We start from the raw sequence: 16,086 nt of genomic DNA, 5'->3' as shown, positions 1-16,086 counted from the left end.
ACTTGCATGGAGACAGGAAGGCTAGGCCCTATGCTCTGCAGGCGGGACATGTTTACCTCTTTCACTAGACTGGAATGTGTTTCTGCGGAGCAGAGCAGATAACTGTAGGCAAAATACCGTCTTGGCAGGCAGGCCAGGTCGGGCACCTCTCGGCTGAGCAGGAAGTGAGGGAGAGGTCAGGGATGCATACCTAAACTGCAGCTTTCAGAAACAGAAAAGGCTCGGAGCCATAATTCAGGGCCTGGCTCGGCTGGGCCACAAAAACGTGTGCTTCTCGATATTTAAACGTGTACCATGTAAATGCATTGGCAACGTAGGCCTCAGTGCAGAATTAACGTTTCATTCATGGAAGGCCTAATAACTGACATGCTAACATTAGACAGAAATGCAGGGGCATTATTGTGACAGGCACGGAAAAGGAATTACACGATAACATGGACATACATGGAGCATAGGTACGTGGATAGGGTGCGAGGGGGGGACACACTGACCACATAAAATTTCTGTTTCCTCATTCCCTCCTTGTCCCCTACTGCGCCCTTTAGGATACATCTATTTTCATGAGACCATCTATTTGTTCATATAGCATCATTTGCTCGTCTTTTTTCATTCGTGCACGGGAACGGGAACGTGAACGTGGACGGGGAATACAAGCAGTGGCACACAAGCCGCAAATCGCTGGGCCACATTGCAGATAGAGACAGCAACTGAATACTATGAGGAGTATTATTCCTAGGAATGACAATACTTTCCATCCCCAGGCTGATATCACACTCCAGAGCCAACCGGACCAAGTCCAGGTGCCTGGATTCTGGTGCATCTCGTGAGCTATCTTATGGAGTCTTGTTATTGCTGCATACACTGATGGTGCGTTATTAGGAATAAACACACAACAACTCGAGCCGATCACTCTACAAGCTCCGCCCCTATCGGCCAGGATGACGTCAAGAACAAGGCGGTTCTGAAGAACAACAAGTCTCATAGCAGACTGCTCCTCGGTCAAGTTACCTAGAGCAGAAGTAGTCTCATTCACTACTGCTTCCATTGTTCTGGTTAATCTACGTATTAATTTACTGTTTTGGATAGGACCTATGAAGAAGAAAAATCCTTTATTGAAATCGGTATATTGCTCCAATGCTGTCTCAGTCTGATCGACAATTGGGGACTCGATCTCCCTCTTGTGTCTTACATGTATAAGTTGGGAATCTCGGTGATAATGGGATGGAGCTAGAAAAACAGGTGGCAGTAGGAACGCAATATAACACGTTCCACCCCAGTCTAAGGGCAGATGTACATAAGCTGTCTGACCACAAATAAAATAGGAATGACGGGAAGCTTTGAAAGTAGATTTTCCTTTATCACTGAATTCGACCACAGTATTACAATCACTGTGTCCTAGGTACACTGAACCATTTTTCCTAACGCATAATTCACCTTTCACTGGTAAGACTGTTATAAACGGTGAACCTGTATTGGTCTCGGACTGGACGTTCAGAATCATGAGGTTAAGAGAAACATTCCCTAATTCGTACACTTCATTTTCTCGATCTGTTCCTTTCCTTTGGGGAAAACCATCTTTATCGGGAAAACATGCCTTATTCATAACTGTATTCAGGTCTCCCCATATCCAATCGCTCTGGGAAACTGTGGACTTACTGTCTAGTGATGACATTAAAGCAAACCATGCCCCACATGAACCATTGTGTGAAAACGGATAAGGAAAGAGGGGCAGAACTCCCTTCATTTTCTGATAAGGTGGGAGTCGGCCACATACCCAGCAATTCGTTACATTGCTGGTCTGGTGAGAATGATGTAACATTCGGATAAAAGTGTTGTTGCGCAGTGCTAGTCGATAGGATAGTTCATGGGGTGGCAGGTCACTGAAAGTGTGCTCTACAGTGTCGTTGAAGGAAGAAGGCACATGTGAACCAAGAGGAGGAAAGAAAACATGTAACGTCAAGCTTATACATATAATCGATATACTTAGGAAAAACATAATGATCAGAGTTACTATGCATCTACTGCGTAAGTTTTTGCAGTATTTCTCTCTCGTTTTCTTCTGCCTATCTCTCTGACTATTTGGGTCTACGATCTTATACATGTCAGGAACCTGTCTAACCGCTTCACCCGAGAGGGACTTAAACAATTAAACGCTGTCTGACTTACTAGACCGTAGCTTCTGTTTATACTCCTGTTGCGGAGTCTTTTCTAGCAAAGGGAGTTTAATGTCAATGTTCTCGGGGCAGTTCTCAGAGTCTTTCACTGAACCAAGTCCATGGAAACGCTTCACATGATGGGCGTGGAGCCATCCCTTACGTCCCTCGACCTTGACGGCGGTCCTCGTCGTCAACAAGACCAATTTGGGCGCTTTCCAGCGGGGCTCCAGAGGGCTTGAGCGGTCGCAGTTGCGGACACACACCAGGTCTCCCGGAACGATTTCATGTGTTTTCACCTGAGTGTTGTCCGGGAAGGCAGCTGCAACCTGTGAACGACAAGAGAGTAGTGCAGACATCAAGGAAGCCAGGTAATCTGTCAGCATAGTACTGTCAACATCTGTTATTCTACGTGGCATAGGTGTACCCCACATATTCGGCGGTCTACCAAAAACCACCTCGTACGGGGATAGTCCAGTTCTGGAATGAGCTACCATACGCATGTAAAAGAGGGCAACCGGCAAGGCTACCATCCAATCCACACCTTTTTCTGCACAGACCTTCGCTAACCTTGTTTTGAGAGTCTGATTGTGTCTCTCTACGAGACCTGCTGCCTCTGGGTGTCGTACGCAATGGAATTTCCACTGGTACCCTAACAGGAGAGATACGTGTTTCATCAATTCGGAAGAGAATGGTTGTCCATTATCTGAATACACGACACGGGGCAAGCCGTATCGCGGGAAGAATTCACGGACCAGCTGCTTGGCAGTGGTCACAGCAGTGTAATCTGGGACTGGGTACGCTTCTGTCCATCTAGATAGTGCACATACGACTACGAGGACATACTTGAATCCTCGACATCTATCCATCTGAATATAGTCCATCTGGAGGACTTCAAAAGGGTGGTCAGGAGGATGAAATCCACCTTGTTCCACGGGAATGCCTTTGCCTGGATTGAACTGACAACAGATCATGCAGGTACGCACTTTCTGTTTCGCTGCGGCACGTAAGTGCTTGTTGAACCAGATGTTCTGTATACTGTCTAACATGGCTTTCTCTCCTAAGTGTGCTGGACTATGTGCGGTATTAATGATAACTTGAACCATGGAGTCAGGGAGGAACCACGTGGCTTTGCCTTTTGTCATCCATCCCTGATCTGTCTGCACCCCTCCTTGTTCAGTCCATTTCTTGATTTCGTCTGGAGTGCCATGTGTCTGTATGTCGAGTACATCTTGTGAGGGATCCCTGACTGTCATGCAATTTGTCAGTGATGGTACTTCAGTCTTCGTCGTGTCAGTTGGAATATCTGATTGAGTCTGTGCTGTAAGTTTAGCTGTTCGATCTGCCAGATCGTTACCCTGGGAAATAGTGTCAGTGACTTTAGTATGTGCTTTGCACTTCATGACGGCTATGGCTGTAGGCAAGTGTATTGCATCTAACAGAGCTTGAATGAGGGGACCATGCTGAATCTTGGCCCCATGAGAGGTCAGAAAACCTCTCTCTTGCCAGAGGACACCGAAATCGTGAACGACTCCGAATGCGTACTGTGAATCTGTGTATATGTTTACTTTCAAGTTCTTGGCTCGTATGCAGGCTTGGGTCAGAGCGACGAGCTCTGCTGCTTGAGCAGACAGGGTGTCAATTCGTTGTGTTTCTATGACTTCAGTATCGGTGGTCACTGCATATGCGGCCACTAACTCTCCTGTGCTTGTTCTCATACATGAACCATCCACATAAAGTGTCAGGTCTGGGTCGGGTAAAGCAATGTCTGTCAAGTCTTGTCTTGGCTTCGTCACTGCGTTAATTACATCCACACAGTCATGTGGTGCAGGGTCTGTTGTGCTTGAGGGCAAAAGTGTAGCAGGGTTTAGAATGTTGCAACGTCGGATCTCTATGTGTGGTTGGAACAATGTCAGTTCATATCCTGTCAGTCTTGCTATAGTCAGGTGCTGTGTCTGTGTCCTGTTCAAGAGAACTTCCACTGAGTGTGGAACTTGTACTGTCAGAGGATGTCCTAACACTATGGAATCACTTTGTCTGATTGCTAGAGCCGTTGCTGCAACTGATTTGAGGCACGCAGGCAGAGCCTGGGCCACTGGATCCAATGTACTAGAAAAGTAAGCACAAGGCTTGTGTTTTCCTGCCTGATCTTGTGTAAGGATTCCGAAAAAGGGGTGGTGATGAACAGAGTGTCTGAATTAAGCAGACCACTCTTACCCAGTCCAAAGATCAGGGCTTGATCCCTCACCGTTATTTATCTCACTGCACCATCCCAGCTCAGAACCTGGCTATATGCAAATCAATCTGTCCCTGGCCCAGTGCATCATGGGAACAGGGCAGACTAAACTACCAAGCCAATTCTTCACCAGAAAGGAGACAAGCTACCGGGGACCGGTTTCTGGCATTTCAGCCGTCTTCGGCCCGGCTTGCTTGAATCCTGATGGTGCAGTGAGAACGGGACTCATGTCTGAGTATACCCTGCCACACCTATAGTGGCCAAAAACGATTCCGAAAAGGGGGTGGTGATGAACAGAGTGTCTGAATTAAGCAGACCACTCTTACCCAGTCCAAAGATCAGGGCTTGATCCCTCACCGTTATTTATCTCACTGCACCATCCCAGCTCAGAACCTGGCTATATGCAAATCAATCTGTCCCTGGCCCAGTGCATCATGGGAACAGGGCAGACTAAACTACCAAGCCAATTCTTCACCAGAAAGGAGACAAGCTACCGGGGACCGGTTTCTGGCATTTCAGCCGTCTTCGGCCCGGCTTGCTTGAATCCTGATGGTGCAGTGAGAACGGGACTCATGCCAGAAACCGGTCCCCGGGAGCTTGTTTCCTTCCCAGTGTAAGAATTGGCTTTTGTAGTTTGGTTTGCCCTGTTCCCATCATGCACTGGGACAGGAACAGACTAATTTGCATACAGCCAGGTTCTGAAACTGGGATGGTGCAGTGAGCTAAAAAACGGTGTTGGATCTAGCCCTGATCTCTTGACTGGGTGAGAGCTTTCTGCTTAATTCAGAGACTCTGTCCCTCACCACCCCTTGTTGTAAATATGATCTTGTGTAAGAACAGTTAATGCTGTGCCATCGCGTTCAGTGACAAAAAGTGTAAAAGGTTTGTTGTAACATGGTGTCGCTAAAACTGGTGCTTGACATAGGGCTTTCTTCAATTCATCAAATGCAAGTGTATGTTCCTGAGTCCAAGGGAGGACAGTCGAAGTCGCTGCCTCCTGTGTTGTCAACTGTATGAGTGGTTTGGCTAGATATGCGTACTGGGGAAGCCATTGTCTGCAGTAAGAAGTGAGGCCAACGAAGGCCCATACTTCCTTTTGTGTCTTGGGCTGTGGAAGATGTGCAATTAACTGAATACGGTCAGGTGTCAACTGTCTACCCCTCTTGGACAGCAAGTGACCAAGGTACACAACTTTCTGGACACAGAATTGTAGCTTCGAAGGGGACACTTTGTGCCCCTTTTCTGCCAGGAAGTATAAGACTGTCAGTGATACGCGCTCGCAGTCTCGTTCTGTCCGTGCTGTGATCAGAAGATCATCAACGTATTGGAGCAATGCAGTGTCAGTAGGCATATGAATACTGTCTAGTTGTCTTTTCAATGCTTGACTATAAATACTAGGGCTTTCTGTGAACCCTTGAGGAGCCCTTGCAAATTTGAAGCTTCGGCCATTTAAACAGAATCCGAAGAGGTATTGGCTCTCCGGATGGATCGGGACACTAAAGAAGGCGTTCTTGAGATCAATTACAGTAAAGAACGTCGCTTCGGAATCAATGGTAGTCAATAGTGAAGAAATGTCTGGGACCACTGGGTACTGCGGTAGTATGCATTTGTTCAGTTCTCGGAGGTCAATCACTAATCTGTAAACCGGTGGTGCATTTGGGTCAGTTTGTTTAAGAATCGGAATGATAGGAGAATTACATATATTTGAGTCAGTTTCTACAACCACTCCCTGTGCAATGAGTTCGTCAACAATTTTCAGTAATGCAACTACAGCATCAGGTGGCAACTTGTATTGTTGGATTCGTGGCAGTACAACTCCTTGCTTGAGTGTGACACGGTATGGTGTAATGTGCATGTAACCTACATCAGTCGGGCCTTGTGCCCACAAATGCTGTGGTACATTCTGGAGTCTGGGGTCAAAATCTCTCAATACATAATGTCCTTTAAAATCACGTAAAAACAATCTCACTCCTTCTGGAGAACAACAAATCACTGCTCCTAGTTCCTTCAGTGTTTTTATACCAAGCAAGTTTTCTGGACATGATTTAGTAAGCAACAAGTCTGTAGTACGGGACAATGGACCAACTTCTAGGGAAACTGGCTTTGACACTTCGTTAACAATAGGCTTTCCTGAAAATCCCAGGGAAATATTCTGTGAGCCTGAGAGGGGTGCCCCTGGAACCTCGTCATGACTGATGGTAGTTCTGCTCGCCCCTGTGTCAATCAGAAATTTTCTGTCTTTCCCCAATACATGACAATGTACATAGGGACCCTCTTGATCTACAGGAACCTCGATAAGGGGCAAGCTAACCTCCCTCTCTAGGCTGTTTCCTGAATACTGTTGATAATCTGGGTAGTCTGACTGTGCATACTGGTACATTTGTTGTGTGACATGTTGTGCGGCAGCAATGGGTTGGGGTACAGCTACTGTCTGTTGCGTGTTCTGTGGAGTTTGCGTGTTCTGCGGAATGTGTTCCTGTCTAGGAGGACGCGGTCTTTCTTTCGTCTTGCCTGTCGCTATATTATGTTTCAGGACAGCACATTCATTTATATAGTGACCTGGCTGTTTACAGTAGTTACAGTTCCCTTTGACAGGTGCCGTGCCCTTTTTCTGGCCATCGGCTGGAACTGATTGAGCAACTAGTACTTTCATTTTCGTATCTTTCATGCGTCTCTTTTCGTGTTCCTGCTCTTCTCTAATTCGGTTCTGATGGTACTGTAACATTTGTAACATTTGGGAAGGGCTATTTGCTTGCCAGGTACTCTCAACCTTTAGTACTCTATTTTTGATCTGGGGTAAAGAATTCTCTACTAATTTGGTCACAAAAAGATGTGGGTACGATTCACTACTGGTCTTCAGGCCACTATTAATAAGAAAACATTTTTCGAATCTGGAATAAAAATCACTAGTATCTTCATCTTGTTTCTGTTTGCAGGCTGAAATAGCATCCCAATCTTCCTTTTTAGTAGTCAATAATCTCGGCAAAACCTGTATCAATAGCTCGGGTAACTCTTTAGCTTTGTCCCCGAGACCAGTACCAGGGGTTCGTGTATTATCTTCATCTTCTAATTCTGTCCAGTTAATCTTTTTCTCTCCCACCTCCCACTCTTTTTCTTTCAGTTTTTCATAAATGCCTGCTGGTAACAGTACTTTCAACATTTTAATCGTATCAGCATACGTATACTTCCCCATGCGGAGCATGTCTTTTAATTCACGGTGGAACCCTGCTGGGTCTTTATCGTGACAGGGCAGTAATTTTTTCATTTCCAATAATTCCATTTTCGTCAAGGGTGTGTAAACATATACTCGTTGAAGTGCACCCCCTGCAGTCCTAACGGGATGAACCTCTCGTAGGGGATTCTGTCTGTCTATGTAAAAAGTCTTTCTTTCTCGGTGTGGGGAGGAGCCGAGTGCGGGGTCAGGAAAGTCAAGTACTTATGTCGTTGATCCAGAATAACATTAATTAATTCGGTGCCTAGGCCTCTCCATCGTGCTAGGAGTAAATCGTCCAACCATTTATACAAGGGTCCTGGATCAGAATGCTGACTCTCGTACAATGTGATGAGATGTTGAATCATGTAAATACCAGCTAAACGCTGTTCTTCCGGAGGAAGACTCAAAAATGTTTGGGCTACTACGTCATCCTTATATATGTTAGAATTTCCAGCCCATTGAACTGCTGACCGGGCTAGTTCCTGTTCATGCATAGTACTAAGTTCGCTACTCCCTACTCGTTTTTTCAGTGCATGTTCAGTAGCTTGGAACAGGTGTTCAAGGGAATATCGGTCTGGTATTGGAGAGAGGGAACGTGTATTGTATTCTAGGCGTATGGGTCTATCAAACGGTCTTGCCCTACCTACATATTTCATTTTATTCATTTCCCCTGTTACTGCATCATCATCCTCTGAGACTTCGCCGTCCTCTTCCTCAGCTTGTTTCTCGGCCTGTTCTTTCTTGTGTATCTCAAGTATTTCTTTACGAATTTTCCTGTACATGCTTTCTATTCTATTCTGTGTATCATGCTTACCCATAGCTATATTGTCACTCCAATTCGTCATCCCTTTAGTTACTTCTTTATCTGGCTGGTCTCGTTCCCTGATCAAACAATTAACCAAAAACTGTAAGAGCATGCGTTGAAGCTCCACTTTTCTATTTGCCATGGCCTCGTGTATACTTTCTGGTCCCTCCCCCGTTCTAATGAAGTGGTATATTCTGTCTAAATGGTCCTTCATGCCTGGTAGAGTAATCAAATAGTCTGCAACACGTCTTAATCGTATTGAGTATATGAGCATTGTGCCCTCACCTGGTACTGGATCATATATACAATCGGTGAGGGACTGTCTAAGGGTGGCTGATGTCATTGGTTTTGGCGTGTGTTGTAGTGCTAATTCTCGTAGTGTTCGTTTTATTGGTGGTGGGGTGTGCTGTATATCTCTAGAGGGCCCCCCTCCCGATGCTCCTTGACTTGAGTCGCCTAGGCTTGAATCGGCTTTCACTGCCAGCGCTGTCGCTGGTAATGCGGGTTAATCTTGTACCACGGGTGCTGTGCGAAACGGATTGGTAGGGAGGGTGGCAGGAGGATTAGTAGGGTTGGGAGGAGCAGGTAAATTTACATTTACATATTCTGGAGCAGCGTCGTCTAGATAGGAGGAAAGAAAAATGTCCGCTGCGGTCTGTTTATGACTACGGAGTTTAGTCGGGATCAATGGTGGCGGCAAGTTACTAGGTACTTCCGGGGTCTCTTTAGGTAGGCCCTCGGCAAGGAGGGGATACATGCCTTTAATAAGGGCATTTCTTTGTCTATCTAACTGTTCTGCCTTAACCCGCTCACCTTCTTCTTGTAGCTCTTTTTCCTTGGCTTTTTCTGATGCTTCTCTACTTCTTTCTGCTTTCTGGATTTCTTTCTCTGTTCTTCTATGTGCTTCTTTACGCCACAACTCTATGGCATCTTTCTGGGATTAAGAAAAAAGGAGGGAGATCCCCTATGTACCAATATGGGACAGGGTGAAATAATCTAAAACACAAGAGAGTCCCTAATTGTTGGAAAATATCCTCGGGCAAGGCCCCTTATGTAATAAAGGACCCACCCTTACCTAAGAAACACAAGTGTGAGTCTAACGATGCTGCACCAGGAGGTAGATGACAGGGAGGCCGCTGGACGTCATGAAGAGAAATTGAACAGAAAGGAAGAATAAAGCAGACGCATAAAGTCGGAAGCAGGAGGCAGGATTCATAGCCCCTCCAGACCCCATGAGGTGACTCTAAACTTCAATACGAAAGTTGAAGTGTACAAAACCAATCTATCCAAACGGTGGTCATCCCTGGTGCAGCAAGCCTTTCCAGCATATAGACATCTGGACAAAGGTGGGAATATTTTATGATATGGTTAAATATACCTCTAATGGATTAAGAAATAGAGGCCAAACAAAGACGATTAATCAATATCTGTCTCACTTGATATGCAAGTGATTTTAAAAACCGTCCTGAAGAAGGTGTGACTAACTCGTCAAGACACCGAAACGCCGCGTCGACTCTTTGGTTTTTATGATAATGTTTTGTATGATTATGTAATATGCAATGTGATGTACTGTAATGTCATGAATTTTAATAAAATTATTGATTTTAAGATATATAAATTTAAGGAATTCTTTTGGATGCCACAAGACTTATATTTCTAATTTTAACTTAAATCTTATACTGTTAACTTTATTTCTTAGACCCTGAGTTTCTAACTTGCATTTGGTTGTTGTTGGTTTATTTGCCGTGGTCTGACTGAAATCAAGGACTACGTTAGACTCACACTTGTGTTTCTTAGGTAAGGGTGGGTCCTTTATTACATAAGGGGCCTTGCCCGAGGATATTTTCCAACGATTAGGGACTCTCTTGTGTTTTAGATCTTTCTGGGATTGTCTAGCTTTCTTTTCCCACAGTGCTTCCTCTACTCTCATGATGCAATCAGCATCCCATGTCCCTGAGACAGGCCATCTATATTTCTCTTCCAGATCCTTCGTGTAATCTACCCATAAATCTAGGTACAGTATGGCATCTAGGCCATGCTTGTGGTACATAAAATGTCCAGGAGTGTCCCTAGGCGGGACGGGAACTGCCTCTTCGAGTATCCCCTTCCTGGTTCCGATCTGACGTAATTTCGAAAACAATGGCATGTTTGAACTAGCTTGAACGAAAACACAATAAGCACAATAATAGACTGTAAACAATCATTCATACCACGACATTAAAACATTAGAAACAGATACTAACTAGTACATAGAATAACACAATCCTAGAAATCCTAAAATAAACCTTGTTTACTGGATGCACTGCTAAAACAGTACAGTCATACCGGTCTCATAAAGAGACGCGTCTTTACCGCATCCACCTAAATGGACACGTCCATACCGGACCTGTGTACCCAGACCCGTCTTGACCGGGCTCAAATAAATGAACCCGTCTATATGCGTTCCCAACAACGGTACTCACCGGGAAGCAAAACTGAAGGCCTCGGAAACTCGACACTGGACTGGACTGCTACGGCTTCTTGCTGCGCATGCGCCTCGGAACAGGTGGGCCTCGGGATACCTCGGACCTTGCTCTCTCGGCTTGGGCTCTGGTCGGGATAGTCGGCAATCCTCACCGCCTCGTGTGGATGCCTGGTCGCAGTCTCCGCCTCCTCCGTGGGCCTGAGGGAGTTGGCAGGAAAACCAGCGAATGTGCACAGAATGGGTCCGTCACGGCTATAGAAGGGGTCAGGGGGCTGCGCTTACATCACCGGCGCGTGGGGAAGGGGACAGTACCTATTCGGGCGCCAGATTAATGTGGTAAATAAAATTACCCGGGCATAATTTCTCTACATTAATAAAGAATAAGGATAGCTCATAAAAAATGAGAGGCAGAGTCCGTGGTGTCCGAGTCAAAAGGGCTTTATTACAAAGACTCGAGTCAGTGGAGAATCGGGTTCCATCACCATTACGGTTCAAGAAGGGATATCTAACGTTTTATTAACATCACACATTATATATAGTAAAACCATACAATTGAAATGAATGGAGTAGGCGGAACACTCCAGGCGGAGCAAGTGAAAAGAGAGAGACAAGAACACATGGGCGTAAAAGAAGGCGTGTAAGGAGGTGTACACATAGGCGTTCACTTGATGAGTCAGATGTGTCATAGATGGGTGGGTGCATAGAGGAGGTCTGCAGGATCAGCAGAAAACCTTTACCCTACATGTGCGCACAACTGGTCATGACGTAACATTGACGTGTAACTGGGGAGAGCTGGGGGTTGACTTTAGCACTAGTAGAGGAGTCTGGAGTCTGGGATGTCAGAGCGACCTGTACCTTTGGCATATCCGATATCTTGTGTTTGGAGGATGTGTTGTCTGAAATAAAGGTCTCTCGAGTAGAGGCTTTTCACCACTAAATGCTAGTGTGTGCATATATTTCTTCATGCATTGCGTGGGGCCATGGGCCTTCTATGGCAACGGGTTCAGTAAATCACTTGCATGGAGACAGGAAGGCTAGGCCCTATGCTCTGTAGGCGGGACATGTTTACCTCTTTCACTAGACTGGAATGTGTTTCTGCGGAGCAGAGCAGATAACTGTAGGCAAAATACCGTCTTGGCAGGCAGGCCAGGTCGGGCACCTCTCGGCTGAGCAGGAAGTGAGGGAGAGGTCAGGGATGCATACCTAAACTGCAGCTTTCAGAGACAGAAAAGGCTCGGAGCCATAATTCAGGGCCTGGCTCGGCTGGGCCACAAAGACGTGTGCTTCTCGATATTTAAACGTGTACCATGTAAATGCATTGGCAACGTAGGCCTCAGTGCAGAATTAACGTTTCATTCATTGAAGGCCTAATAACTGACATGCTAACATTAGACGGAACTGCAGGGGCATTATTGTGACAGGCACGGAAAAGGAATTACACGATAACATGGACATACATGGAGCATAGGTACGTGGATAGGGTGCGAGGGGGGGACACACTGACCACATAAAATGTCTGTTTCCTCAGTGCTATTTGACCAATTAGGTTCTTGGAATCAAACAGATTTGTTTGAAGCAATTAAAACAAGGTCACTACTTTTTAGAAGTGCCTGCATGGCATTACCCAAATTTGCCTTGAGATTGGGTTCTAATTCCCTAAGGATATGCCCATTACCTACAAGGCAAGGTGTGTTAGCAGAGCAATATATGGGGCAGGTATATGGGGACATGGGAATTGCACACCGATACAAGTAGTGGAAAACACAGTTTTGAGATATATACCTGCTACCCTCATTCTGCATCAGCCTTTGTCTCAGACTGGCCCCACACCAAAAGCATAGATATGTTTTAACAAGTTTATGGATGGACATTTTTCACCACATGGTTACGTTTCCTGAGGTAAACGATTCGTCCTCGAACCTCCCTAATTGCATATTCGATAATTCTTCACCACAGTCATCAATGCACATTGTTCTTTTTGTATATTTCATAAAAAATATTAAGCTGTCTAAGCCATTTAGATTTTTACCAATGCCGTCCGACTTATCTTTCCTGCAGTCCTTACCGACAATTGACATTTGTGTAAGAATGTCATCCTTTTTATGGAGTGTTTTTTATGCCACGAAGACTTTTTAACAATTTTATGATATGTTAATTATGAATGATCTATATGAATTTTAGCAAATAGGTGTTGTTATGGGTGAGCCTATCAGGATCGTATGGCGGGCCTAGCTTTTTAAGTTTCTTACCTTCCTATATGCTGCCACATGAGGTCTATCAACATTTTATTAATGAATGCAAGTAAATCCTCCCTTTAGAGTATTGTTAATTATTTATGGAAAGGATTGTCATACAATTGAGGTTTGATTTATGAGTATCTGTCATTGTTTTTTTCATAGCGTCCTATTTTCTATTGTTAAATTTGCTGTATTGTGATTTTATGGTCTAATATTTTTTGACCAAATAAATATGATGATTGATTGATTGATTATGTGTCTTCCTTTTGGGATGGTGCCTCCAGTAGAGAAGTTTAACTCCTGGGAAATTCACAGTTCTCCCTGTTATACTTAGAAAAGTACAAACAGAAAACAGAACTGCACCAGCTCTGGATTTAAGAATGAAGTTAATTTGAAACCTCTCTACAGTTTCTTCTATTATTCTAAGCAACATAAAGTGAGAGGCTTCAGTTCTGACTATATGGCAGAGGTAGTAAGCATTTCCAGTTCAAGACTGGAACTATGGGAACTAATGCGAACTACTAAAAATGATTGCGGAAGTTTACACCTCTGTAGGTACAGATACCTTGGGTACTTAACCCGGTAATCCAGACTTAAAACTAAAAATAACACAGAGGAGCCTGTTACGGAGAAATCTGCAACAAAGGGAATAAAAAACAGAGAGACAATGATAAAAGATGGACTTGATCACACGCTTTTTGGGAATCCGACAAAGGTAGTTATAACTTAAGAGACCATGAAACAATTAAAAAAGCCTGAATGTTATCAGTTTTCTGATAGATGCTCTTCACGTTCTATTCAGGACACTGAAGGTTAAAGAACCTAAACAGGAAGTCGAATCCAAGAACCAAAGAAAAGAGGAGTACCATAGGAAAATGGAAGATGGATGCAAGACTGATGTCAGCATAAAGAGGGGAGAGAAAGGATTGGACTCTAAAACACCAGGAAAGAAGAAGAAATTAGCAGGACTTTTTAAAAAACATGCCAATTCAGCTCTGAGTACACTTGCGGTACAGGGCTTGGGTGAGAGCACTTCCAGAAAGCTCTGCAAAATTCACGATTATACATAAGACACTTCAGAGCAGGGTTCAAATGATGTCTTCATAAAGATCGAAATTCCAGATCAACATTTAAATCTGCCTGTTAGGGTTTACCACGCAAAAATGCAAACTGAAGGGGACATACCACTTATTATCAAAGCAGTCTTCTTGACCCAATTAGCTGATGATTATGACATCATCCTAACAGAAGAAGACTGGCTTCTAACCTTCTTTAAAGAAGGAGCCTGGTGGGTGGGGAGTCATAAGAGTAGCCTTCCATCCAATAGTACCTGAGGATAACAGGGAAATGTATTCAAGTGAAAGGGCTGTAAGACAAGCACCAGCACAATATAGTAATCAAGTGGGGTGGGACAAACACTCTAGTCCACATGTTATTCCCCTACTCAGTGAGCCACAACAACAAGCACAATACCCTTTAGAACCAAAAGCAAAATGTGGTATCAAAGCAATATTAGACCAATTGCAGTATCAATTCATAATAGCACCCCACCTATTACCCATGAACACCCCCTTTTTCTTGCGTCTCCAAACCAGATGGAACTTATAGAATAGTCTAAGACTTTATCATTTTGAATTCACAAACACAAACATATGCAGTAAAAAAAGGACCTAGTGCAGGTGTAATGAGAAATCTGGCGCGGAGAAAATACAAACATGCACTGGATATTTTCAATGGGTTTTTCAAGAACAATATAGCACCTGAAAGTGAGTAGCTGATGGCTTTCAGTTTCAACAGAGCACAGTTTTCATTCTGACATTTTCCTATGGGCTGTAGGAATAGTCGTGGCTTGTTTTCATTATGAATCATGGAGACCTTACAACCAGATCCTAGGTATTGTTGTATATTGATGATATTTACCTAACTAGTGATGACATGAATCTGCACCTTAACAGGGTAGAGAGAGTAGTAACTACGTAGTAGCCCCCATGTCTCCTACAGCCACACCACCTGATGGTGAACTTTCTTGGGTATGAATTATCCAGTGAGTGCAAGGGTGTAACTCCAGACTTCTTTTCGAAGTGCACTACCTTACAACCTCGTGACACAATATAAACATTGCAATCTGTGTAGGGTTTCTTAACTTTTCACAGACTGATGCCTCACAAAACCGAGAGAGTGAAGCCTCTGTATGATCTAATTTCCCCCGTGGTTTCCTCTAAACAGTAGTAGAGAACACATACTGATATCTTGTGTGCTCTACAAGTAGACACGTTTGAGACAAAATATTTACAAACTAGGGACAACAAAACCAACCTATTTATTGTCATACCCAACCACTGTGGTTACACCTATGCGACCTACAATGTAGGACAGACTGTACCGATTCCCTACAAGTCTCACTTAGATTCTCTGGCTGAGGCATGATTTGCTTCCAGTGAAAAACTGCTGACAGCTGTACAAGCAGCTATACTGAAAGAATGCCCATTGGCGCAGGGAAAATATATAATTATTTTTTCTCCCGTACCAACATTAGAGGTGACAAGAATGACAAGCATTCCGAATACACATGACCTACATCCAAGATGTGAAGTGGATATAACGTTTCAGTCTGATCCCTTTCTTCGTACTCATTTTTTTCTACATTATGAAATGGATTCTCTTCGGACTCTAGAAAAGTAGTCTGCCAGGTCTTATCAGAGCATCTTTTACAGAGATGCCTCTGCCCAACCTGCAGTAGAACCTAAATTTAAATTATCTGCAGCCTGTGCAGTAGTGCAAAGTATAGTGAAGGATTATGAGTTCATCAGAGAATGCACCACACCGAACTCTTAGGTGACAGGACTGCTCAACATGCAGAATTACTAGCCCTACTACTTGCTTTACAGAAGACTGACTCATCAGTTCCCACACTCATTGTGTCCGAATCAGCTTTCAGTGTGCAGGGATCCAATGTCAGTTTGAAAACATTGGTGAT

This window comes from Lissotriton vulgaris, chromosome 7 (genome assembly GCF_964263255.1).
Source record: "Lissotriton vulgaris chromosome 7, aLisVul1.2, whole genome shotgun sequence".
Lineage (NCBI taxonomy): Eukaryota > Metazoa > Chordata > Amphibia > Caudata > Salamandridae > Lissotriton > Lissotriton vulgaris.
The sequence above is the reverse complement of the archived record's forward strand: the minus strand, read 5'-3'. Positions refer to the sequence as shown.